The sequence below is a fragment of the Protopterus annectens genome, chromosome 2.part1 (genome assembly GCF_019279795.1).
Source record: "Protopterus annectens isolate FY-2018-M chromosome 2.part1, PAN1.0, whole genome shotgun sequence".
Taxonomy (NCBI): domain Eukaryota; kingdom Metazoa; phylum Chordata; order Ceratodontiformes; family Protopteridae; genus Protopterus; species Protopterus annectens.
The window spans coordinates 442,758,630-442,784,401 of NC_056729.1; the positions used below are offsets into that span (position 1 = coordinate 442,758,630).

Sequence of the window (25,772 nt, forward strand, 5' to 3'; positions counted from 1 at the left end):
GCTTCAAAGAAAATGGACATGATCAATACATCTCATTCTGATTTATAAGCAATAAGATAAAACAGTGTGCATCTGCAGCAGATGTCACCAAACACCCAGGGAGCTGTGATGATAAACGCATTCATCCTCTTGATACACAGTACAAGCTGTTCAGCTTCTTATACATCATTCACAACAAGCATAACTACACGAGAATAAGAAGTGACACATTAGCTAAAAGCAAGAAGACAAAAATGAAAGTTATGGACTTACCAGAATACTAGATCCATGATGTCTTCTTCCAGCCATCTCAAACTGTAGGTCTGTGATTAGCTAGATTTCTGCCTAGTCATGGGATTTTTCACAACTTTGGATAATCGTTCTCACTATTTTGTGGTTGTTTCAGAAGGAAAAGGTACATATGTTTCCATGGGCCCTGGCAATGAAGCATGGGCTGGGGGTTGAACAGCCATAGCTGGAGCTGAAGGTAGGGAATCTCTAGCGTAGGAGTCAAGGAAGACAGGATGATCTCTAGGTCCATCATGGCCTTAAGCTGTTCCTACTCAGACACTCTGATAGCGCTGGCAGATAAGACAGACCCAGATGAAGCTGTCAAAGACTGCTTGGAAGGCTTAGAAAGGGAAAGATTTGACTTTCTAAGCTGAAAGGAAGAGGCCTGGATCTGAGTCAGGGAGGGTTCCCAGCAAAAATTCTGGAATGGGAGTTATGGGCAGGAAGGGAGAGTGAGGTCTGAGTTAGGAGCCACTGACAAGAAGGGACTTGGAATATTCAAAGTCAGTGAGCCTGATGGCACATCCAGTGTCAAAACCAGAAGAGTCAAAGACCTTTGGATCTTCAGAGCCGAATGACCTTCCAACTTGGCAGAAGAACATCTGAACTCCTCTCTCATTTTCCTTAGTCTTAACTCTTTTTTTCTTTTACTCTCTCTAGATTTTTCACAATTCTCTTCGCCTAGCTTTTGGCGGGAGAGGGAAAAGAATGGACAGATGATGAGGCAGATGCAGGAGACAAAAGCTGATTCAGGGCTAACTTAGCCCTTTGATCTGTGGCAACTCTGTACCCAAAGGCAGAGGACATCTGTAACTTAGAGTTTAGCTGGGTCACACCTTTACAGCATGCACACTTATATGCATATTTGGGAGGCAACTTGTGCCCACATCCCACAAAGTTTTGGAAACCTGAAGATTGCTTTTCCATCACTGGGCCAAAAAGTCAAACATACACACAGACAACAGAAGAAAAAATTTGTATATTAACTCGCACCACTAGATACAAATACTAGAAAACAATCAAAAAAGCTATTTTTTTTAAACTTTAATGACAGGGCAGAAAAAAGGTGGCAGCAAAAACTTTGTATACAAACTTTAACAATGACAAAAAGCAAGAAAATGTATTCAAAGATGTGAAAAACCCTATAATTAGGCAGGAATCTGGGTAGTCTCAGTCATACAAACTGAAGCAGATGTAAAGGGCAACAATGACTAAGCATTTAATTGAGACACTCATGAAGTTATAAAAACTGCACACACCAGTTTACACATGCCCATCTTAATATTTTGCCTTTAGGACATAAATAAGATACATCTATTAAACTTATTCTTTAATGTCAGAAGTGAATGGGGTGAAAAGCTCTTAACATTGCTAGATACATAATTACAGAAGTAACTAAGAAAAGCAAATGAATAATGCCAAAAAAGAAAAAAAAAAAAGAAAGCTATGGTAGTTATGCAAGATCTTCTAAATAATAAAGTGCATGCAGTTAACAAATCTTTGATGAAATAAGCAAAGCAGGAAACAAAGTCCACTACAGAAAATCTATGCTCAAAAAATACAAAAAAAAAAACTTGGTAATAAATACTTATCCAATTAATCTAATCATTGTATGCACGTAAAGAAAGGAATCAGGACAAAAGCAAGTGAAACAGGATTCAATAGGAATTTTAGCAAATCAGAAACTACCAGCACATGAAGGAAGAAAAGAACTGAAAGAGAAAATTGCAACAGTATGAGAAAGAAAAGGAACAGACTACAGGCAATACAAACAGAATAAGAAGTTAAGAGGAAAGCAGTAGACAGCTTGACATCACTAACGTAGAACTAGCATCTTACACCGCTGTTGAGATTTATAATGATAAACTCAAGCACTGATTATGGGTTAATGGAGAGAAAGATGGTTTGCAAAAGAGACAAGAAAAAAAAAGAGGAGGTAATAATAGAAACACTGGCAGGTGGTGACTTCAAATTAAAGGGGGATCTGCAGGAGACAGCTGAATGGGTGTGGCCAACTAGAAAGGGGTGGGGTTATGCTCAAAACCACAACTGGAACTTTAATTAAATACGTTGCCCTGGGTGCCAAACCATCATTACGAGAGTCCAATCAAGACAAAATGAAGTGTAGAAGAAAAAAATATTTCAATTCATCGGCAACATGACAGCTTACTTAATATCTAGATGGAAACAAAAAGGTTGTGAGGCATGAAAAAATAAATTACTTTTTAAATACATTACTGGAATGCCAGTCAAAATCAAGTATATAAAAAAAACAAGCAGCACTCAACTCAAACCACTTCTCCTTGCACTGCAGTTCTAATTATAATTTATATTCAGCTTTATGAAAGCACAAAGTAACATGCTGAAAGTAGATGATACCCCCACTTGTAAAAATGTTTCTTATCCAAAAAAGACCTGCTGCCTGACAACTATCTACTTGTTTCATGGGGAAGACATGATCAAAATAAAAAATGAACAGCAAACAAGAAACAAGCTCAAGATTAATTGCTTAAAGGATTACTGCACAGGTCATGAACCACACATGAAAGATTGGCATTCTGTTTAGTTTACGGTTTAAGCCTGCAAAGATGACTGCAAATCTCCAACAAATGTAATGAGCCTCTGAAAATACTGTAATCCCGTCCTTTATTACAAATACTGTAATATGAATTTCAATACCTAAGGCTTACACGTTATCTAGTTATGTAAATATTCTCTGCATGGCAACAGCAAAAAGGCTTTCAATGTTGGTAATTCTTTAACAGTATGCTTATTAAAGCTTACTTGCATCTTACAATCTCTGACAAGCTTACCTGATGGTCATTAAAGTACTGCTACTTAAACACAGAGCAACAGGGCACTGCGACAGAATGCATTTTCTAAATAATAATAAGCATAAATCAAAAGTATAAAAATATGACAGAAAACCAGAACATTCTGCAAAATCAAGGACAGATGAAAAGCCACTGTCGTACTTGTGTCTACCTAGGATGGGGGAATACTTTGCACACTTACACTGCATAACTGCTCCTTGCCTTGCTTTGGACACATCCAGAGTCAATGAGGACACTTTTTAAATAATGCTCTTATAAACTTGGAAAGATAATAGAATAGTAGTAGGTCTTGCATTACTATGAATTTTTTGAAGGGTATATAATCTGAAACTCAAATGTCTGCCATTATTTTCTAACTTCAGTCTTTAATGATTTGCCACTAATTTGCCAGAAAAAAACACAATTTTATGAAAAACGGACCAAAAATGTGATGCAAAAATATAAAATTGCCACACAATACAGCTGGGAACCTGTAAAAGAAGGGACACCTTTTTAATATTAGTACTGTTAACTTGAGCAGCTGACAAAATAAGACAATCTACATGCCTTTCTGAAATAAAAGTAAGCTATAACTCTGATAATTACAGTTATTTATAATTGTAAACCCTCCACGTTTTCTTCCAAAATTGCCATTTTGCAGAGGGATTATTAGGGGGAGAGCAACATTTTGAGCCAAAATTGGGGACAGTTGAGAGGTTTGGATATTCCTAATTCTATAAAGCGATTTATTTGCACATACCTCTCAACCTCTTAATGCAGGAAATCTGGACAAGGACAAATATATTGGTGGAACATACAACAGTACTAAAAATTGCTCTTGTATAAACTTAGACAGTTGATAGAATAACAGGTCTTGCTTTAACATGCAGTTTACTGAAGGTTATGACGTCTGAAACTCAATGTCTGTCATTATTTAGTGACTTCAGTTCATTCCTAAATGATCTGCCAGAAAACCACAAATTTTATGAACAACAAGCCAAAAATAAGAAGCAAAAATCTATTCATTCTGCAAAAATCTGGACAGTTGAAAGATATAGTTCAGCCAGGGCTGTCTGAGTTTGCTGCCCTTCTCCCCTCACAAAATCATGGTCGAAAGGAGCCACCCCCCCTGCAGCCATTCCAATGTCCCATTCCTTGGTTATTTTGCCTAATTTACCATAAATACTGTAATGTGCATGCTGCTTTACTTCTGCGATGATTTGGTTTTCATTTGAAAGTTGTATTTTACATTCTATAGCACAAACACCAATAGATATCTGCTAAACAAAGCAATGCAGTCTCACAATGAAAACAGACTTAGCATTAAAACTTCTCTGCCCTTGAAACTCACATTCATTGAAACAACACTGAAACCCACATTCAAAGAAAACACATTTTGCCAGTGGCAGATAAAGATTAACTTTGGGGTGTTTTCAAATCACAGGCCCTTGCACACGAAACATACACATGCTCTTTGATACACCTTCTTGACTGTATTAAATTGTATTCCTTGTACAATACAGTACAGTTTTACAGGGCATTTTAAATTTATTGTTTTGAACATTTTTCCAGTAAACAATGAAACAAAATGCATGCACCAATAATGACAAAACTGCCCAATTCAGAACATTTCCATCATAAAAGTCTACTCAAACTTCTACAGTCCACCAGTATCAGTAAATATGCACAATCTCTGAAGAAGTAAAAGTCATCTAAATAATTCCACATTAAAGAGATCTGTAACTAATGAAGAGGTTGTTGCTAGCAAACAACTTTATATTTCATTGTTTCATCTACAAATAAAGTGCCTACTGCCCTTGAGGAATAAATTGCCTATGTTACACTAGCAATAGGGAATGGATGGAAAACTGATAGGTTCATAGTTACTAGGTATCTTTGCCAAAAAGGATGACAGCATCCACCCCCTTTGCAACACAGTACAGTATCAGCAATGCATCTACCTAGTGTGGGAGTAGAACTCACAGCCTTCTGCATCAAAAGCAAGTACACTACATGTTGTGCTATTAAAAATGCAAGCAGACTCAGCATAAGCAGGAGTAAACTTTTGCTCCCCTGCAGCTCTCAGCTCCTTTTAAAATCTTCTCAACACTCAGCTGTATCTCTGAACTTTGCAGCACAAGGAATCTGGAAAAAGCCAAACTTTATTGGGGGGGGGGGCAAAAACTAGGGACACATCCTGCTGGTCAACTTTTACTCTCCTTCACCCTAGCTAAAAAATGGAATGCCCTGCCCTCCATTTTGAGGGCCTGTGACAACCTAAACACCTTCAAAAGACTACTTCACTCCTGTTTCTTCACAGAAAATGTAACTGCACTCTTCACCCCATACATACCAACCTCAACTCTTCCGTCTCTCCTGGCTAACCTCCTTCCCTTCAAACCTCTCACTTATACCCAGACTATAAATTATAACCAATCTCCACCCAGCCTCTCGCTCTATGCCTCTCATCCTTTCCTTCATAACTACTTTTTAACATCTTAGCTACTAAGTATTGGATACCTTTTCTTTCTACTACCCGACCTGATATATAATTGTACAACTACATATTGAATGCAATATAAATGAATCTTTTTTTCCTTTTGTTATTTCAATTTGTTATGTAACTTAGCAATGTGAAAATTCTATATGTTATGTAACTTGTTATGCAGAGCTTCTCAGCTTAGCAATGTGAAAATTACATATTCTATGTAACTTGTTATGTGGAGCTTTTCTCCCCGGGCCTCCACTGAAAACGGGCTCTCAAACCCAGTGGAACTCCCCGGTCACCAAACTGGAATAAATAAATAAATAAAACACTGCTTGTATGATGCTGGACATTTGCTAGAATAAAATGCTGTGTTACCACCATACATTTCACTGCCAAGTCTTGAACCCCGGACCCTGTGCAAAACAGTCAGAGCAACATACCACTATGCCAAATCAGCTGTTTTGTGAAAGAGAAGAAGACTGAAACTTAAATGGCTACCATTTAGTGAATTCAGTTCTCACCATAGCTGTCAACCTCTTAGCAAAAAACACCTGAATAAAACCAATAATGGGGGAATACAGCCCCCAAACATATTCAGTGAATTCAGTTCTCACCATAGCTGTCAACCTCTTAGCACAAAACACCTGGACAAAGCCAGTAATGGGGGAATACAGCCCCCAAACATATTCAGTGAATTCAGTTCTTACCACAGCTCTCAACCTTAGCAATAAAACACCTGGACGAAGCCAATAATGGGGGAATACAGTCCCAAAAATAGGGACAAATTTCAAATATCCATCTTATAAACTTAGAAAATTGCTAGAATAAAAGGTTTTGTGTTACTATGTATTTTCTGAAGAATATGAAGTCTGAAATACAAATGCTTGTCATTTTTATTTACTCAAGATTTGTTAACCAGTAAAGTCTGACTTGGAACAAAAGCCAATTTTCAGCAGAGGCCCAGGGAGGAACACTCCAGACACATGTCTTTGTAAGATGGGAGGACACCAGAGCAAACCCACAGAAACACACAGAGGACATGCAGACTCCACAGAGAAGGCACCCCAGCCAAGAATCAAACCAGAGAACCTGTAGCTGCCAGGCAACAATGCTACCACTGACTGTGTGAAGAAACAAAAGTACAAAAACCACAGATTTTATGAGGAACAGAACAAATATGAGGCAAAAATCTGCAAATGTTTTACAAATGGTGGTGGGTAGGGAACTCAAGCTCTTGCCATTTGGGCCCAAGGTACAGGGTTACACACACACAGACACACACACACACAGACTTACACACAGACTCACACAGATGCACAAAGACACACACACACACACACACACACACACACACACACACACACACACACACACACACACACACACACACACACACACAAACACTACCTAAGCCCAAAGTCCCTGCAGCAGTAAATAATCCATTCCAGCAGCAAACTCCATCCATATAAAAGCATGCGACTAGAGAGCAGCTGTAAAATGTAAATTCATCCATATAAAAGCCCGCAATGAGAGAGCAGCTGTAAAATCCATCCATTCCTGCAGTAAGCAAGTCCTTCCCCTTCCCGCGAGAGCACCAGCCTGCGGACATTGCAGTCCGACCCCCTTCCAGTCTATGCAGTTACAAGTGCATAGATTACTGGGATATTTGGAGTTGAATGTTGTCTTCCTAATTTGGACTGCTGGTGAGACAGTCTGGATTCTGTGCGCATGCTCCAGAGTGGCTCACCAGCTCTCTGGATATCATGAAATGCCACGAGTGTGCATGCGCAATTTTCCCGGGACTCACATTTGCTTTTATTTTATTTTCTTTTTTGTTTATTTTTGTTTATTTACTTTTTTTACAGGTGGGGGGCTGCAGCCCAATAGTACGAGCCACTCCTGAATATAAATACAGGGACAGGGTATCTATGCAAAGAAAGTAAAGTAGTGGGCGGAAGTGAGATAAAAAGGATAAGCTGCTCTGGACAGACTCCCCATACAAAAAAAAAAAAAAAAAAAAAAAAAACAAAGTTCATCCCTGCCCATACTGAAGTGCAACTTAGATCTATGGATGGAAACAGAACATTTATCCCAGGACTACCCCCTTTACTACTAATAGATAGAGGTAGTTTCTAAATGTTTTATCCCATGCATGGGTCCCCTCAAATTATCTATGGTACAATTCCAGTTATTCTCATTAAGGATAATATATATAATTGCAGAGGGATGGAAGAAACACATTAAGGTCTCTTTACCCCGGTTTCAGAGTATGACTTAAAGGATTAGATGACTTTAGCTGTGAACTACAGCAATAAACCTCATGATAAATATTGTCTATGACAAGGGCCGTGATTTTACTGCCACATTCTCAACATCAGCAGTGTCTTTTGCATTTTTCTCTTTGTGTTCAAGAGTAGCAGTGTCAGGTTAGTTCTCTCCTATACTTACTAACTGGTCCATTGCTTTTGACTATAAGTCCCAGTATCAAAACAGTTTACTTTGTATGTGAGTGTGTGTGGATATGTAACTTTTACAGCCCAAGTAATGTCTTCAGTAGTAGAATCTCTTCACTATCAAAATACCCTTCATTGATCAGCAACAAATTCTCCTGACTTATTTTTGCCAGCTCTATCCTTCTGTAGTTTCACAAAACTATCAGGTGGTGCCACCCTGAACTCATCAAACACTTGCATACCTTAACTACTACTTCCTTTATTCCTTAAATACTCTTCCTATCCCTCTCCCTTCAAAATGTATCACATTTACTGTTCGTAGCTTCATGCCTGTCCCTCAAAAAGTATAACTAAATGGCAGCATATTTCCTGTTATTTGTTTATTTATTTGACAATGAACACAGGAAAATGAGTGCCAAAGGCAACTAACATGTAAAAAAATAAAAAATATCCCAACCACGAAGTAAAAGCAGGAAGACAGGCTTTAATTTCAAACAAAAGCCAAACGAATAAGCGCTTTTGCCTTATAACAATACAGAAGGAGGTTCTGTCTGAGCCGATACCTTAACTAAAAGGAAATCCTAAAGTCCACCAGGAGTCCATGCAGGGGGAAGGAGGGCGGGAAGTAATGAATGAATAAAGATCTACAACACAGCTGGAACATTATGGTAAGACATAACTCCTTTATCTGATGTTGTAAATCTTTAGTCATTCCTTACTGTTAGGACAGAGTCCCCAGTTACTCGAGTCCTAGGTGGCCCTAAGGAAGGACATTCCTGAGCACCACAGAACCAAAAGATGCTCATCCCCTGGAGGCGAGATCCAAGTTGTAATGAGTGATAAAGGTCTGAGGTCTTGCCCAAGTGCTTGCTGCACAGACATCATCCATAGAGGCTCTGGAATGAAAAGCCACTGAAGTAGCCATCAATCTAGTAGAGTGAGCCTTTATTTTGGACAGTAAGGACACTTTGTTCTAATGGTAGATGAAAATAATGGCGTTTCTGAGCCAAGAGGATAAAATCATTTTGGAAACAGGCTTGCCCAATCTGGGTCCTACAAAGGCCACAAACAAATGATCCATTTTCCTGAAAGATTTAGCTTTGTACAAGTAGAAACAAAGTTGCCTATGAACATCAAGGGTGTGCAGAAGGTATTCCTCTCTATTTGAATGGTGAGGAAAGAAAACCGGCAGGTCAATAGACTGATTAATGGAAAAAACAGAAATGACCTTGGGCAAAAAGGAGGGGTCAATATGTAGGGACACTCTTTTCTTATGAAAAATCAAGTAGGGTCTCTTGACACTCAATGCCTGCAACTCAGATACTCTTCTCGCTGAGGTTAGGAAGCAGAGTTTTCCAAGACAAAAATGTTATATCACAGGAGTTAGAAGGCTTGAAGGGAGAACTTGTTAATGACTGAAGCACCAAAGACAAGTCCCATGGCTTTATAGGAGGCTTGACCGGAGGTTTAATATGTAATACTCCTTTCATGAAGGTCTTGTACAGTCAGTGTGACATAACAGATGAATTGTCAATTCCATTGTGAAAATTTGCAATAGCTGCTAAATGCAAAGTAATTGTCGATGCTGGCGCTCCTGCGTGCAAAGGGGTAGTCAGGTATTGCAGGATCTTCTGAATAGGCATGGAAAAGGGATCTATGTTATGTTCTTTGGCCCATATACAGAACCTAGTCCACTTACTAGAATACATTTTTTTTGGTGGAAGGTTTGTGTGAAGTCAGAAGAATCTCACGAGCAGGGGATGAAATATCAGGTAGCCTGGCAATCATCGGAAGTGGAGAAACCAAGCTGTGGAGATTGGGATGAATCAGTCCCTGAGGATGAGACAGCAGACCTTGGGATTGATCCAGGATCCACAGGCTGTGAATCAGGTGAGGCCATGGGAAAGGGAACCAGACTTGACAGGGCCAATAAGGGGCAATGAGGATCACTTTGCTTCTCAACCTTTGAGCTTTCTGGAGGAATTTCGGGATGAGGGGAAATGGGGGAAAGGCATACAGCAGACCCGGGGGCCAATCGTGCATCACAGCATCCCTCGGTGACTCCCCCTAAGGGAGGATCAAAGCAAAATAGCTTCTGCATTAGTTGTTTAGGGGAGAAGCAAACAGGTTGCAGCAAGGCCTGCCCCAATGGCGGAAGATCTGATCTGCTATTACAGGACTGAGGGACCATCAATGAGGCATCAGAATGTTCCTGCTCAGATTGTCCGCAATAAGACTGGAACTCCCGGGAATGTGCATTGCTATGAGAAAGCGGATGGAAGCCATCGCCCAATGTCAAATTCTCATGGCTTCCCGACACAGGGGGTAAGACCTGGTTCCGCCTTGTTTATTGATATACCAGATGACGGACATGTTGTCTGATTGAATTGCAATGGTCAACGGAAGGAAGGGATGTGTGGAATGCTTGCAATGCTAAGAGAACTGCCCTCAATTCCAGGACATTTATGTGCAAATTGGCCTCCATAGGGGACCAGGTGCCTTGGACTGTCTTTCCCTGGAAATGCCCTCCCCAACAGGGAAGCGTCCATGGTCACCGTGGCCCTGGGCTGGGGGAGACAAAAATGCTCGACACCAAAGATTTGATTCTGGCTTCATCCATCAAAGCATTTGTTTCTTGCAAAGATTTGTAAGGGGTATCATGTGGTCAAGTGGGTGAGTTAAGATCGACCATTGTGATGACAGGAGCCACTGCAATAGTCTCATGTGCAACCTCGCCAGTGGAAGGTAATGGTTGCTGCCATAGAGCCCAATAGTTGTAGTACAAGGTGTGCTGGTACAAATGTTGGCAGGAGGAGGACTTGAATCTGGTTTCTTTTTATTGAAAGCTTGTGAGGAGGTAGGGAAGATTGACAAGACGTTGTGTCGAAGATCGCTCCAATAAATTCCAGTGTTCATGATGGAGACGTGCGATTTGTCCATGTTGATCATGATACCTAGGTGAAGAGCAAGACCTTGAGTGTAAGAGAGACTGAGAATGAGAAGGTTCCTGGACGTGGCGGTAAGCAACCAATCGTCTAGACAGGGAAACACCTGGAATCCTTGTTGTCGGAGATGAGCTACTATGACTGCCATGCATTTGGTGAACATTCTGGGGGCTGTCGAGAAACCAAAGGGCAGTACCCTGAACTGGTAATGACTGGTTCCCAGCCGGAAGCAGAGAAAACTCCGGGAGCATTTACCCATCTTTCTGTGGTAATACGCGTCCTAGAGGACTATAGAGCACATCCAGTTGTCCTTCCTTAGAAAGGGGAGAATGGACTGTACCGTGACCATCCAGAATGTTTGAGGTTTGATGAATTTGTTTAGCAAACTGAGATCCAGGATTGCTCTCCAGTTCCCTGTCTTTCTTGGCACTAAAAATAACCTTGAGTAAAAGCCGGATAATCTTAGGTCTAGCGGGACCGGTTGGATGACACTTTTTCTTAGCAGCTTTTCTATTTCTAAGGCTGCAACTTCCCTCTGACCTGGTGGGACGTCGGGGATTTGTTTCACAGATCTGGGGGTGGGTCGAAAAGTAGGACAGCCTCTGGATATTATCCTCTGCACCCACGCAGCCATTGTTATGAGTTGCCAGGCCTGTAGGTGCAGGGAAAATTGATCCCCCGACTGCTTCCAGAGGAAAGCAATTGGGCCACTGTTCAGGAATGCTGGAAGGGTCTGCCAGAGAAGGAATCACTAGCACCTGGTTATGCAGACCCCCTCTTCCCCGAAAGGGGCGTCTTCCAAATGAGTTGCCCCCTCTGCCCAGGGGGGACTGCTCGTCACGAGTGTCACAAAAAGATCCTTGGGACTTCTTGAACCACAACTTTCCTCCCCTCTGATTCCGAGTAGGGCCTCTGGGGGGGGGGGTGGAAAAACGTATGCCCACAGGAGACAAGGTGTTTCCGTCCTTATCACTACATGAAAGTGTGTCTCTTGCTTTGGGACCAAAAAGCGAAGACTCATCAACAGGCACGTTGACAAAGGAAGATTTAAAGGGGTCCGCGAAGTCACACAAACGCATCCAAGCATGTCATATCATAATGATGCCCGATGTGGCTGCTCGAGCTGCCGCCTCGGTAATGTGAGAAATCAAGTGCATCGAGGAGTTTGAGAATGATTTCAAGATAGCTAGCTGAGAGGCAACAGTATTATGCACCTCTTCAAGCAGTACCTCCGCCAAAGAGGTAGACATTTCAGAAATTAGGTCTCTCTGGAGGCGAGTAAAGTGTACCAGGTAATTCAGCAACTGGATGGCAAAGGTCGGTGAAGTGTAGGTCTACTTCCCCAGTCTGTCCATAGCCTGAGACTCCCTATTCGGGGGATGAACAGTGGAACTATCTTTCGCCAGTTCCTTCTTGGTGGCCGCTGCCATGACCACGGAATCGACTATCAGTTGTTTGGACCAAATGGGCTGGTCTTCCGGGGTGGACAAAATTTTATCTGACCTCTGGGGGACGAGTTCTATGTTGTCCGGGGCCTTCCAGGCAAGCTGCACAATAAGTCGAATGAGCTCATCTATAGGTGGGGTCACCCAGGAAGTAGATGTCCGAGCATGAAAAGCCTGCAAGAACACAGATTCCTCCAAGAAGGGTTGGAGGGCTTCCAGTCTCCCCTCTGCTTGAGGATCTCAAAAATGTCTCCAAATGAGACGTCTTCTTGGGGAGACTGCGGGGACCCTTTTCCCTCATCGCAGTTGGTGTCTTCAGTGATGTTCTTCAGGGGAATCAAGATGCTGCCTCTTGCAAAGTTTCTTTTGGGGGGGCCCCCCAGTGGGATCTTCTGAGGACTCCGGAGAAAGGGTTCCCTTGGAGGGCAAGTCTTGTGGCTCCCGTGCACGAGATTCCAGAGTAGGAGGGTGAGACAGCTGCAAGCTGGGGGGGGGGGTTCTGGTTCCGATGCCAGTGGTGTCAGCTGCAAGCCTGTTGAAGCAAGGACCCATCACCTGGAAAGCAGGCCCATCTGAGGAGACATGGGAGCCCAGAACCGAGAAGGACAACCTCAGAACCGGGGTCACACCCCACCCCGAGGAGCCCACCTCCAGATGAGGAGCTCTGAGAGGACGGGCAGCTGCTGGGAGAGCCATGGCTGTAGAAAAAATCGGCACCAAACTAGGTGCCATGGTGCCGACAGCCCAATCACTACTCCGAGAGTGCCCCAGTTCCAAAGGAGCCATGGCGCCAAGAGTAATCGGTGCCGACAGGGAAGCTTCCGCTGTTGGCGCCAAGACAGTATGTACCAGGATGGCCATTGGTATCGAAGTCTCTGAAACCTGGGTGGAGGTCAGAGGAGGACAGACAGGAGAATACGTCGTAAAATCTTCCATTTCAAGGGGGTGGGAAGACCTGGTCTGGGTGGTTGATCCTCTAGCTGCCAAAAGCTAGTCCACAACCGTCACTACATCTTGTTCTGAAAGACTCCTGGTGGACCTGAAGGACGCTGCCGATGGGGAGTCTGGTGTCTCAAGAAAGGGACTAAATTGCTGTCCCAAAAGGGATCATAAGAAGGAGAATATCTAGTTCTTGTAAGGTACTCAATCTTCAGAACCAAAGGAGTCATTACTAGAGGAGCTGTATAAAAGACATCTGCACTGTGGCTGGGGAAGGTGTCGATGCAGGCACAGTAGTCGGGGCCTGTGTCACAAACAAGATTGGCACCGTGGGAGATGGCACCGAGGTCGGTACAGTTGAAGGAGTCTGGGTCAAAATCAAAGGTGGCACTGAGGGAGAAGATAAGGACCCTGGTGCCAAAGTTGCCTGCACCGATGGCGTGGGAGAAGCCCGGTGTCGACTCAGTTCTGAGGAGGATAGGGATGTAGGAACCGAAAGACTCTGTTTCTCCTTATGTCTTTATGCTTAGGAGGTGATGAGACCTCCATCCCAGATAGAGCCTCTGCAAAGGGTGATTTTAACATACCCTTAAGGATATGTTTGTTCTTGCGTTCAGCCAACATACGGTTGCAGAAGCTAGAACAAATATCGCAAGAAACATTAAGGTGGTCAACGCCCAAACAGTAAACACACTGGGTGTGACAGTCAGAACTGGGCAACTTATGCCCACACTTATCACATTGTTTGAAACCAAGCTTAGCCTTATCCGTCATAATAGAGAGTATACCACACTAACCACACAACAAAACTAAATAACTTAACTACAAGACAAGAGAAAGCACTTTTTCTTTTTTTTTTTTTTTTTAGATAAGAGGAAAGAGTACCAACATTGGTACTAAGAAATGCCAAAGGTACGAGAAGGCCTACTAAGGCAGGGAGAGCGGGAGTAGTATCAACGATGGTATGAAGAACTACCAAAGGTAGTGGGTAGGACTTAGGAAAGAATAAAGTAGAGATAGAAAAGGATAACAAGAAAAAACTGTCTTACAACACACTAGAATAGAGAAATAAAACACAAAAAGCTAACACTTAGCTGACAGAAGGCTTGGCATGTCTGACGAGGAATGCGGCAAACAAAATCTGAAGAGACTATGAGAGGGGCACTGTGAGTATAGGTCTTAGCTGACAGTTTTTGGCTGGCGTGAGCTTGGTAACGGTCGTGTCGGTTCCGAGGATGGAACCGAAGTCTTAAAAGTAAGGAATGAATAAAGATTTACAACATCAGATCATATATTTTTTAAATTCTTTACTAAATAATTTTCAAAAGTAAACCTAAGTGAGGCACGCATGTTAATCATGAATCTTTAAGAAAGGTTTTTTTTTTTTTTTGGTTAATGATAACATAAGAGCACTTTATCTTCCTTGTTTCCATTGTTACCACAAGTTTTCCCAGGTGTGTCAGTGGTCCAGCTTAAATCTGTATCACTCTCGTGTTTGCCAACCATAGCACTGGTCTTGCATCTATACCTGCAAAGCTGGTACTGACTCTAGCCTTCTTTTCAGACATGAAATTTTACATTATCTGGCAAGGTGGGACCTCTCAGTGTATAAGATAATTACTGCAGAGTGAGCCCCTGTGGATTTTGAAGTTTGTGCAAAAAAAATAAATACAACAGCAACATAACACAAGCATACAACTGGGCACAATTCCAATGCTTCAGTTATACAATGGAAAGGTGAAACGGCAGCATAACTACAGAAACACTTCCCCAAGAATTTAGTACCTCACTCAACTGTGCTATCTTACTCCCCCAGAAAGTACTTTATCTTTTAGTAGCAACATACACGAAGAACAAAGGCATTTTCTTCCATAACCTAGCATGATAAAAGTAAATCAAAGCACTGTACTCAGGACAATCATTCATTTTCATTACACACTTAACCAATTCATGGTAATGGGTAACTGCAGTCTATCCCTGCAAGATAATGATTAGAAGGTAGGAAGTCAGCCCGGGGAGGGATGCCAATCCACTACAGAGCATAACCATGTTTCTGTACAGACACACACACACACACACACACACACACACACATACACACACACACACACACACGAACACACATGCACACACACACACACACATGCAAAAGATAAACTTAGAACTTCTCCAACCCATTTCCCATATCTTTGGGATCTGGAAGAAACCAGAGGGCACAGCAAAACCCAACAAAGACATTGACACAACATGCAAATTTCACATAAAAAGGCAAGTCAGGAATGAAACTAAAGTGCCAATCACTTCAACAGCACTGTGAGTCAGCACTGTTAACTACTGTACAACTGTGCTAATCCCCATTCAGGATAATCCCAAAAAGATTTGTTCCATTTTGAGACTGAATATGCAGCTTATAATGTCTGTCAAAAGTGACTGAGGATGTTACAACTATTTTATCTAGTAGACACCTCAATCATACCTTAGCAGACACATATTTACAAAAAGTACTAACAGATGCTTCTCTGTGTAGACTGAAGCCTCAACGCACCCTATAGAGTCCTGCCACGCTTATCAGCAAAACTGTCCAAACATACTAGCAAGGTTTGTTTGCCTACTGATTTACCCTCATTATTTAAGATAAACGAAATGAAACTGATCTGTCTGCCAGAAAGAAGCCTTATCCATGTAATATCTGAAAGTACTCCTGTCCATTTAGATCAAGGTATTCCAAAACTTCCCTCCTTTATTTTTCGGCTTAGGAAAGGAGACTTGTGAAATAGTTGAATGATATTTTGTAAATAGGCATATTCCGTGACTACTACAATTAATAATTCCTGCTGACAAAAATGAAGGAATATGAATTCTCTTGAACTTCTGCACCTTCATAAATCTGATGCTGCCAAATCTAGTCTTAAAGATCATTGTTTTTGGTGAATAACAAAGAGTCAACAAAAAATACTGTCCCTTGCAGTGAAAGAAAGTCTGGTTGCATTGCCTTTTTTTTTTTGCAATAATTTTTTTCTGTCTGGAAGTCTCAAGAATGCTGTTCCATATGTGAAATAGCTACTTACAAGATCAATTTGTCATTTATTAAAAAATTCAGCAATCAGAGGAAAGTTAAAACTTTTTTACCTATAGGAGAATTATATGAAGCACAGAGAAAGAAAGGTGGCAAGGCATCTGGAAAATGCCTCAGATTCTCTTTTTAGGTAAACGCTTCCTATTCATACAGCAACACATGCCAAAGCAAATGTGAGGGAAGTGAAGGACTAACAGGCAAAGCAGTGTGTGGCAGGTGAGGGACTAGATATCTGCTAGCATTGATTGAAGAGGCGGAGCCTGATTCTGTAGTTTTAGTTCTTCTGTCTTATTATGTGCCAGATTTTCTTTTAAGCTCAGCAGCTCAAAAGATATGGTTCTCTATCATGGGCCCTTGGATAGCAACACACCTTAACCCATGTTAATCCAGCTACACAATCACTCAAGACTGATCACCACAGGAGCTAAATAAGTAATCCCACCTCCATCAGAGACTGCACGTTCATAGGAACATAGGTGTATACTAGGCTAACAATCACGGGGACCATTGTAAGCCTAGCCATGCAACCCAAATTTATCCCATGAGTTACTGTACCTTGGAGGTTATTTTAAGAGGGTGTATGTTAGTTAGGACATGATTTAATGGCTGCCACTGTCCATCAGAAACACAGGTGTCAGACTAAGGGTGAACATCCAATTTACTATCCACTGGTGCAGGTTGCACTTGAATAGTGTTAGGGAAGATCTCTGCTTCAAATGGATGGAAAGCCTACTCAGAGAAAGAGGATTCTCTGAGATACATACCTATCTCTCCAACATGTCCTATTTAATTTGCATGCAAAGTTTAAATGCTTAGATCTAGTAGTTATGGGGTTGTTTGTTTTTCAGACATGCAAAAGGTCCATCAGATCAGGATCCAAGGATGCCATGCAAGCCAGGCATAAACTGCTTCTCAGCAGTCTTTAGGAAACAAGAGTATTCAGATAAAGCTTTGAGGTGCTCTGCATAGGACACTGTGTTTATTTCCTGTATTCTTTTTGTGAAGAACCTCTGTGGGCACTCCAGTTGCTACATGTGCCTGGTCAGGTACATACAGAAAGAGATGTTATACTTAATGAGGGGTCTGATGATGGCTGAGTACAGTGGCAAAATGATTCCCTGGATATAGATGCAATGTCCTTACTTATAAGTTGAGTGACAAAGAATTATTTTCTTATAACCTCGGGCACATGTTGTTCTAAAACAAGGTTATTATCTACTTGAGTCCCCAATCCCTGATTATTGTGTCTATTTTTAGAGTTGTTTTTATCAATGAGGTGGTTTGCCTCAGTAGCCAACTTCTCAAAAGGTACTATTATGCATTTCTTGGCATTCTGTTTTAAGCCATGGCTCTGGCACCAGCCATTTGTCTATGTTACACCTTCCTGTAAGACGTTAGTATCTTGTGGTGGTTTCTATCTGCAAACTTGATAAGCAAGAGGCCCTTGACATTGGCCCTGATGTCCAAAAAATAGATGCCAAAGAGGAATGGACCCAGTACAGAGTTCTGCAGGGCTAAACTAGTGACCGGACACTTTTCTGAATGGTCTCTCTTCAATCCTAACTTCATGGGTCCTGTCTGTGAGCCAGCTGGCAATCCAGTGAGTTACACAGTGATTTATTCCTAATTCCACGAGTTTGTTTAAAATTTCTGAGTGGGCTAGGTCAAAGTGGGCAGTATACATTGTTCTACTCTCATAAACTGCCTTGGTGACCTTCTCAAATAAGTCCATTAGGTTCAGTAGGCATGACCTGCCCATGACAAAACCAAACTGGGTTGGCTGCAGTGTCTGAAGGCTTCCTATGTCACTGTTAATCATTTCCATGACAATTCTTTCAATGGCTTTGCCTATGAGACTAGTCAGACTAATGGGTCTGTAGTTGCTGGGATTCATTAATGGTCCACCACTGTGCAGAGGGATATTTTTGCAGTCTTCCATTTGTATGGCACGTAGTCTGTATGGAGGCTATGGTTGAATATTAACACCAGTTGCCCTGATAGCCTGTGTAACTGATTTATTATTGTTTCTGCATTTTCTGTGTGTTTCTATCTAAAAACAAAAAAAACAAAAAAATAATCCTTGTTTTGCCGCCTCTCCTCGACTAGTTTAGACCAGTTTACAGGCATTGCTGTATTCTGGGCTGTGGTGTAGTTCCTGTGTTGTCCATTACCTTACTTGGATAGAAGGAAGTTTCTTTGCTCACCAGTGGGAGTGGGGAGCCTTGAGCAGCCTACCTGTCCCTGTAGGAAGTGACCTCAGCACAAGAGCTGTAGTAATTGGTTGTTTTGGACCATTTCTAGCTCTTTTGAAGTTCCCTATTTAAAATCCGCCTCTGGGCGTTTTTTTTTTCAGGCTATACTGCTCAGACAAGCTCCTCATGGTCCTGCAGAGTGGTCCTAGCTACAGAGAACTCAGAAAAGCGACTACTTTCTGGATTTAAGTATCTTTGCTGTTTTTTTACTTGAAATTGCTTCTCTAGCTTACCCTAAACAATCTTAAACTGTTTTTTAGCTGTTTGCTGCATTATTTCAATAGCTGCACTTAAAGTTACTTTTTAGTCGAATTTGATCGAAAGTTTGTTTGTTTGTTGTTTAATTTAACTGTTGAGGCTGCCCACTAAAGTGTGCTAGCCTGTGTAACTGATTTATTACTGTTTCTGCATCTTCTGTGTGTTTCTATCTAAAAACAAAAAAAAAAAAATAATCCTTGTTTTCCCGCCTCTCCTCGACTAGTTTAGACCAGTTTACAGGCATTGCTGTATTCTGGGCTGTGGTGTAGTTCCTGTGTTGTCCATTACCTTACTTGGATAGAAGGAAGTTTCTTTGCTCACCAGTGGGAGTGGGGAGCCTTGAGCAGCCTACCTGTCCATGTAGGAAGTGACCTCAGCACAAGAGCTGTAGTAATTGGTTGTTTTGGACCATTTCTAGCTCTTTTGAAGTTCCCGGTTTAAAATCCGCCTTTGGGCGTTTTTTCTGGCTATACTGCTCAGACAAGCTCCTCGTGGTCCTGCAGAATGGTCCTAGCTACAGAGAACTCAGAAAAGCGACTACTTTCTGGATTTAAGTATCTTTGCTGTTTTTTTTACTTGAAATTGCTTCTCTAGCTTACCCTAAACAAGCTTAAACTGTTTTTTAGCTGTTTGCTGCATTATTTCAATATCTGCACTTAAAGTTACTTTTTAGTCGAATCTGATCGAAAGTTTGTTTGTTTGTTGTTTAATTTAACTGTTGAGGCTGCCCACTAAAGTGTGCTAGCCTGTGTAACTGATTTATTACTGTTTCTGCATTTTCTGTGTGTTTCTATCTAAAAACGAAAAAAAACAAAAAAATCCTTGTTTTCCCGCCTCTCCTCGACTAGTTTAGACCAGTTTACAGGCATTGCTGTATTCTGGGCTGTGGTGTAGTTCCTGTGTTGTCCATTACCTTACTTGGATAGAAGGAAGTTTCTTTGCTCACCAGTGGGAGTGGGGAGACTTGAGCAGCCTACCTGTCCCTGTAGGAAGTGACCTCAGCACAAGAGCTGTAGTAATTGGTTGTTTTGGACCATTTCTAGCTCTTTTGAAGTTCCCTGTTTAAAATCCGCCTCTGGGCATTTTTGCGTGGTTGTGCACATAGCGCAGCGCCGGTTAAACTTCTTCTGGCTCCGCCAGGTCTGCTCTTCAAATTTTCCCTTAAGGAAGCTCTACTCTTAGTATAATCAGACTACTAGCTATATTATAAGCCTAGCACTTGTTCTCAAAACTTCTCTACTAAGTAAGCACTCTCGTACTAAGTAAGCACTACACCCACCTACCACACCTGTGAATATCCACTTCCCTTAAAGGCACAGCACTCCCTTATACTATTCTAGCATGTCGAGTGGTAGATTACTGGCGTCCTCTCCAGTTCAGCTGGTTAATCTGGGTATCTTGAGACAATGCTACAATTGTCTCATGTACACAGACAACCCTCTCCTCCTCCCAACAAACACAAATACATGTGAGAGATGCAACTATATAGCCAAACTGGAGGCTGAACTCTCTCAACTCAGGGCTGGTATGACCAGACAGGAGGAGATGGTAACCACACACACAACAAACCCAGTCCCACATAGACCTACCACAACTGCAAACCAAACACATAAAAACACAAAGACATACTCGGAGGCTCTAATAAAAAACTTACCAAAACAATAGAGGCTCCCAAAGCAGACATCCAGAAATCCACCACCTCAAAACAAAACACATGCAACACATACTTCAATAAATCAGTGTATCAATCAATCACAGCCCTTAAGGCCAAACACCATGCCTGATACACTAGTAATAAATGACTCTATAGTCAGACACACTGATGTCCCGCTTACCAGGCTGAACAAGGAGAAGGTGACTGTGAGCTGCCTATCGGGAGCTAGGATCCGCCACTTAACACACGCACTCAGGTCACTCCAAAGCAAGTACAAATATGACTCCGTCATTGTCCATGCTGGCATGAATGACCTGAGATGCACCTCCCTGAACTACATGAAAAGAAACATAGAGGAGCTCTCTGATTATGTAGCCCAGGCTGGTATGACCCTGACCCTGAGCAGCATCCTGCCCTCACCAAGAATGATGCCACAATACAAAGACAAGATGATCAGCTTTAATAATTGGCTCAAGTACTGGTGTCATTCTAAGGGGATCCAATGTCTGTCTGCCTGGGATGACATGTTGGACAAGCCACACTGCTTCGCAAGGGACGGCTTGCACCTGTCACCACTGGGCTTCCGGATATTGGCTAAGGCTCTTGCCAACCCCATAGTGCCTTTTTTAGGCAAGGCTCAAAAGACAAACCCACCTCCTTAGAAAACAAAAATGGAAAAAAACTAAGGGTAATGCTGCTCAACGCCAGACGTCTAAATCTCAAGATGAAGGCACTCGATGCACTCCTCAGTATGGAGAACATCGACGTCTGTGCAGTAACTGAAACCTGGTTCAAGGCTCCTGAGAGCACTCCAGCGCTACCAGGCTATACCTCGTATCATGCTTTTCGGCCCCAAAACCCGGGCCAAACCACAAAGGGAGGGAGAGTGTCCATATTCATCAAGGACACCCACACCTCCAGGTTAGTAGCAAAACATGAAGCATCGGAGACCATACAGGTGCAACTAACCATAGGCAAAACTGCTATACAACTGGTAGCATGTTACAGACCACCCTTCCCAATCTCAGGAACCCCACTCAACCTTCCTGAAGACATTGGAGGATATGAATGTATCACAAAATACCATCATACTGGGAGACTTACTACCCAAACATAGATTGGGTACATTATTCTAGCCCTAACACTCTAGCCCAAAGGTTCCTGGAATTCATAAATTCAAATGCACTGGAACAACTAGTCACCTCTCCCACTAGGGGAGATAATATACTAGACCTGATCATCACAAACATGGGGACAAAATGCTCCACACCGGAGGTATACCCCTCACTAGTGAGATCTGACCACAAACTAATCACCCTGGATATACATATCTCACCTCCACCCCCAGCACAAAAGACCACAGTGAAAAACTTCTCAAAAGCAGACTTCACTCTTCTTAAGGCTGAGATGGTATCCTTTAAGCCCACTGGGCCAGTGGATGCCACATCCCACAATGCCGAATCCTTCACAAATGCTTTCTATGGACATCTCCAAGAATGCATGGATCATGCAATCCCAAATAAATCCAAGTCCTTCTCCACCAAAGGCAAGCGTCCTGTCTGGTGGACCTCAGCCATTAACAAATTGTATAACAAAAGAAGGAAGCTACTGCACGACAGAGCAAAATCCCATAAAGGGAAGACATCTCTGATCAACACTAGCAGAAAACTACATTCTCTTATAAAAACATCCAAGGCCAACTTTGAGAGAAAAATCGCTAAGGACACTAAAGATAACCACAAAGCCTTCTTCAGCTATGTTAGAAACCTGGGCGGAAACCCTCAGATATGCTCAGAGTTAGTTCACAACAACAAAAAATACACTGAACCCACAGATATTGCCAACATTCTGGCTGACAGGTTCAGTGCAAATTTCTCCCCTCCCTTACCCCCAAAAGAAGAAATACTTATCCCAGCTGAATGTAATCTCCCTGTCATCTCACATGTTCCAAGTGAGAGCCGCCCTCAACAAAGCTAAAAACACAGCATCAATGGGACCTGACGGTATCCCGGGTTGCGTGCTATGTGAACTCCAAGAGGAGCTAAACTCGCACATAAAAATGCTATTTAACCTTAGCCTTACTACAGGATATGTACCTGAACACTGGCGTACAGCAACAGTGGTCCCACTCCACAAAGGGGGTGCCTCTACAGACCCTGGGAACTACCGCCCCATAAGCTTAACCAGCCTAGTCTGCAAAGCTATGGAAAGAATCATCATGGAACTCATAAACAGAGACATTGGGGACCTACAGACACTTGACCCCACCCAGTTCGGCTTTGTGAAGGGCAGATCCTGCCTTTTGAACCTGGTTGACTTTTTTGAAACAGTCACTAGAGCCACTGATGAGGGCAGAGCAGTCCATACAGCCTACCTGGACTTGGCTAAGGCCTTCGACACAATACCCCACTCAGGCATCATAGATAAGCTCAACAGCTTAAACGTAAACCCTTATGTCACTAGATGGGTTGCAAACTGGCTAAAGGACAGAACCCATAAAGTTAAAATCGCTGGAGCAATGTCAGACTCAAAGCCAGTCACAAGTGGTGTCCCACAGGGATCTGTCCTGGGACCCCTCTTGCTTCGGCATTTATTTCTCAGATGTTAAAGCAAACATGGGAGGGTTGTGGCTGACAAAGTTCGCAGATGACTGCAAACTAGGCGCCATAGTCGATACACCAGCGGACATATACATCCTACAAAAAGGCCTCACAGAAACGGACAACTGGTGCCGGAGTCATGGCCTTAAACTAAATGCCAAAAAATGTATAGTCATCCCCTTTGAGAAAAACAAAGTACCCACAAATTATCACATAGACAGCAACCCACTGAGTACGGAAAAAGTAATCAGAGACCTAGGGACCCAAGTCGACAGCAACCTCTCATTTGACACCCACGTTGCCAAAGTGGTTAGAAAAACATTCTACCTTGCACACCTTATCATGAAGGGATTCACATCCAGATCCAAGGATGTCATTGTACCCCTATACTCCTCCCTCATCAGACCCATGATTGAGTATAATGCCCCATTTGGTATGTACCTCACCCGGCATTTGCAACAGCTGGAGAGACCACAAAAATACCTCACCAAGAGGATCAAGGGTCGCCAACATATGTCTTATTCTGCCAAACTAAAGAAACTCCAGCTCTATTCAGTAGCATACCACCTGCTCAGAGGTGATCTCTGCCTGACATACAAGGCCATGTCCAATCGGAACTGATGGACATGCTCCACCTCAAAAAATCCAAATCCATCAGAACCACGAGAGCTAAAGACTTAAACCTCGGTACAAGTATGAATAGGACATGCTGGAGGGATAGATTCATAACCCAGAAGATGTTAGACAGAGCCCCTCACTGACACTCTTCAAGAGAAATCTTGATGAGTGGATGGGAGATCGTAAGTTTACCCCAGGGGTCACATCTGTATCACTACTAGATAGGGGCACAGTAAACTAATTCTACTATATAAGGGGACCTTCACTGTGTCACTACTAGACAGAGGCACAGTATTCTAAATCCATTCTGTGCATTTTTGTACCATTCGATGGGGTGGCGAAAGCCACATCACTATGGCTAGGCTTACAAATGCCCCAGGGCAGATAGCCTAGTACTAAACTATGAAACTATGATAGGTCATATTTCAAGCTATTCATATATATTGGATATTATCGGGGGCCACTGAAGCTGTATTTTTTTGTCTTAGAGACATAACTAAGACCTGTCCTGTTCCCCACTGATAGTTTGAGGGATTATGTTAGATGCCATTTCCTGAGGGGCAGTAGGAGGTGAGAGAGGAGTAAAGTTGGAGATGAATTTGTCAGCCAGAAGATTTGTTAAGTCTCCTAGTTCTGTGAATGTGGCTCCATTTATCAACAGTTCAACATAATGGTATCTGCTGCCTTTAAGGTTTCAGTTATAGCTAAAGAAAACCTTACTGTTGCCCTAGGTCTGAGATCCTATCTTTACCTCAAAACATTATTTGTTGGACTTATTTAGTCCTCTTAGTTGTCTATTTAGTTTAATGAGAGAGCTTTTCTTTGTTAGTTTTACACTTGCTAATTACAACTGACAGTTTTCCTTTTGTTGTACAACCTGCTTAATTTTAGATTCCATAAGGGTGGTTTGTTTTTTGGGTTAGTTTTGGGCTTAATTTTGGTAGGCACAGCAGCCTCGATGCAGTCTCTTAAGATAGCTATACAGAGCTTCTGTGAACAATTCCACATAAAACTTCAGCTTTGGCCGGCTAAGATCTAGCTGTATTCAACTGGACATATAAGAGAATTTAAGTACCTTTATCTGCACTTTTTTTCAAATAATAAAGTATTTAAATTGATTTTATTGTGTTGAATGAATATTAACTGAACTGGAAGTTTTGACTCTGTTCTTCAGTTAGTTTTCTTACCCACCCTCCCTGTATCTGTTTTGGTGTTAATCTTAGTAGCTTTGAAACTGCCCACCCCTCTTGTAAATTTGTGTTTGGATACTCCTTCTGGGCCCATCTCATTTGCTCACTCAACTGAGTGCAGTGAGATCATATTCTGATTTCAGGCACTCCTACTGTGTACAAAGAGAGCATCTGGGAAAGAGAACAAAAAAAATTAAGCTTGTTTCCTGACTTTCCTGTTAAGTGGTCTAGACTGTTTGTAGGCTTCTGAGCCCCCAAGCCTTTCTGGGTTGGAGGGAAGCCTTCTAGCTTAGTTTTGTTTCTTATAACTAGCCAGTTTTCTAGTTTCAGCACTCAAATCTGTTTCTTTGACCTCAGCACTTGTTCAGAACTCATTGTAAGCACTACATAAGCTGCAAATTACTACAGCACTCAACTTTCCTCACTTGTCTAGTGGAAAGCAGTTTTTAGTACTTAACAAATAAGCACTTATCCAGGCATGTCTAAGGGTCAGCTCCCAGTGATTTCTCCTGTCTACCTGATGAATCTGGGCATCTTGGGGCAATGCATCAATTGCCTCATGTACACAGACAACCCTCTTCTCCTACCACACAACACTACAACCTGTGAGAGATGCACTTATATAGCCAAACTGGAATCAAAGCTATCTTCACCCAAGACTGGACTAGACAGTCAAGAGGAGAAGGTAAACACTTGCACCACACCACACTCATCACATAGTCCCTCAAAACCTACACCACCAAAACAGACACATAGAAACACAAAACACAC

General features: G+C 42.2%; 1 protein-coding gene across 1 annotated transcript in view; it reads right to left on the minus strand.

The window, feature by feature from the left end:
- Positions 1 to 25,772, minus strand: part of PRMT9 (protein arginine methyltransferase 9) — a 907,971-nt gene that overhangs the window by 603,980 nt on the left and 278,219 nt on the right. The window lies entirely within an intron of this gene.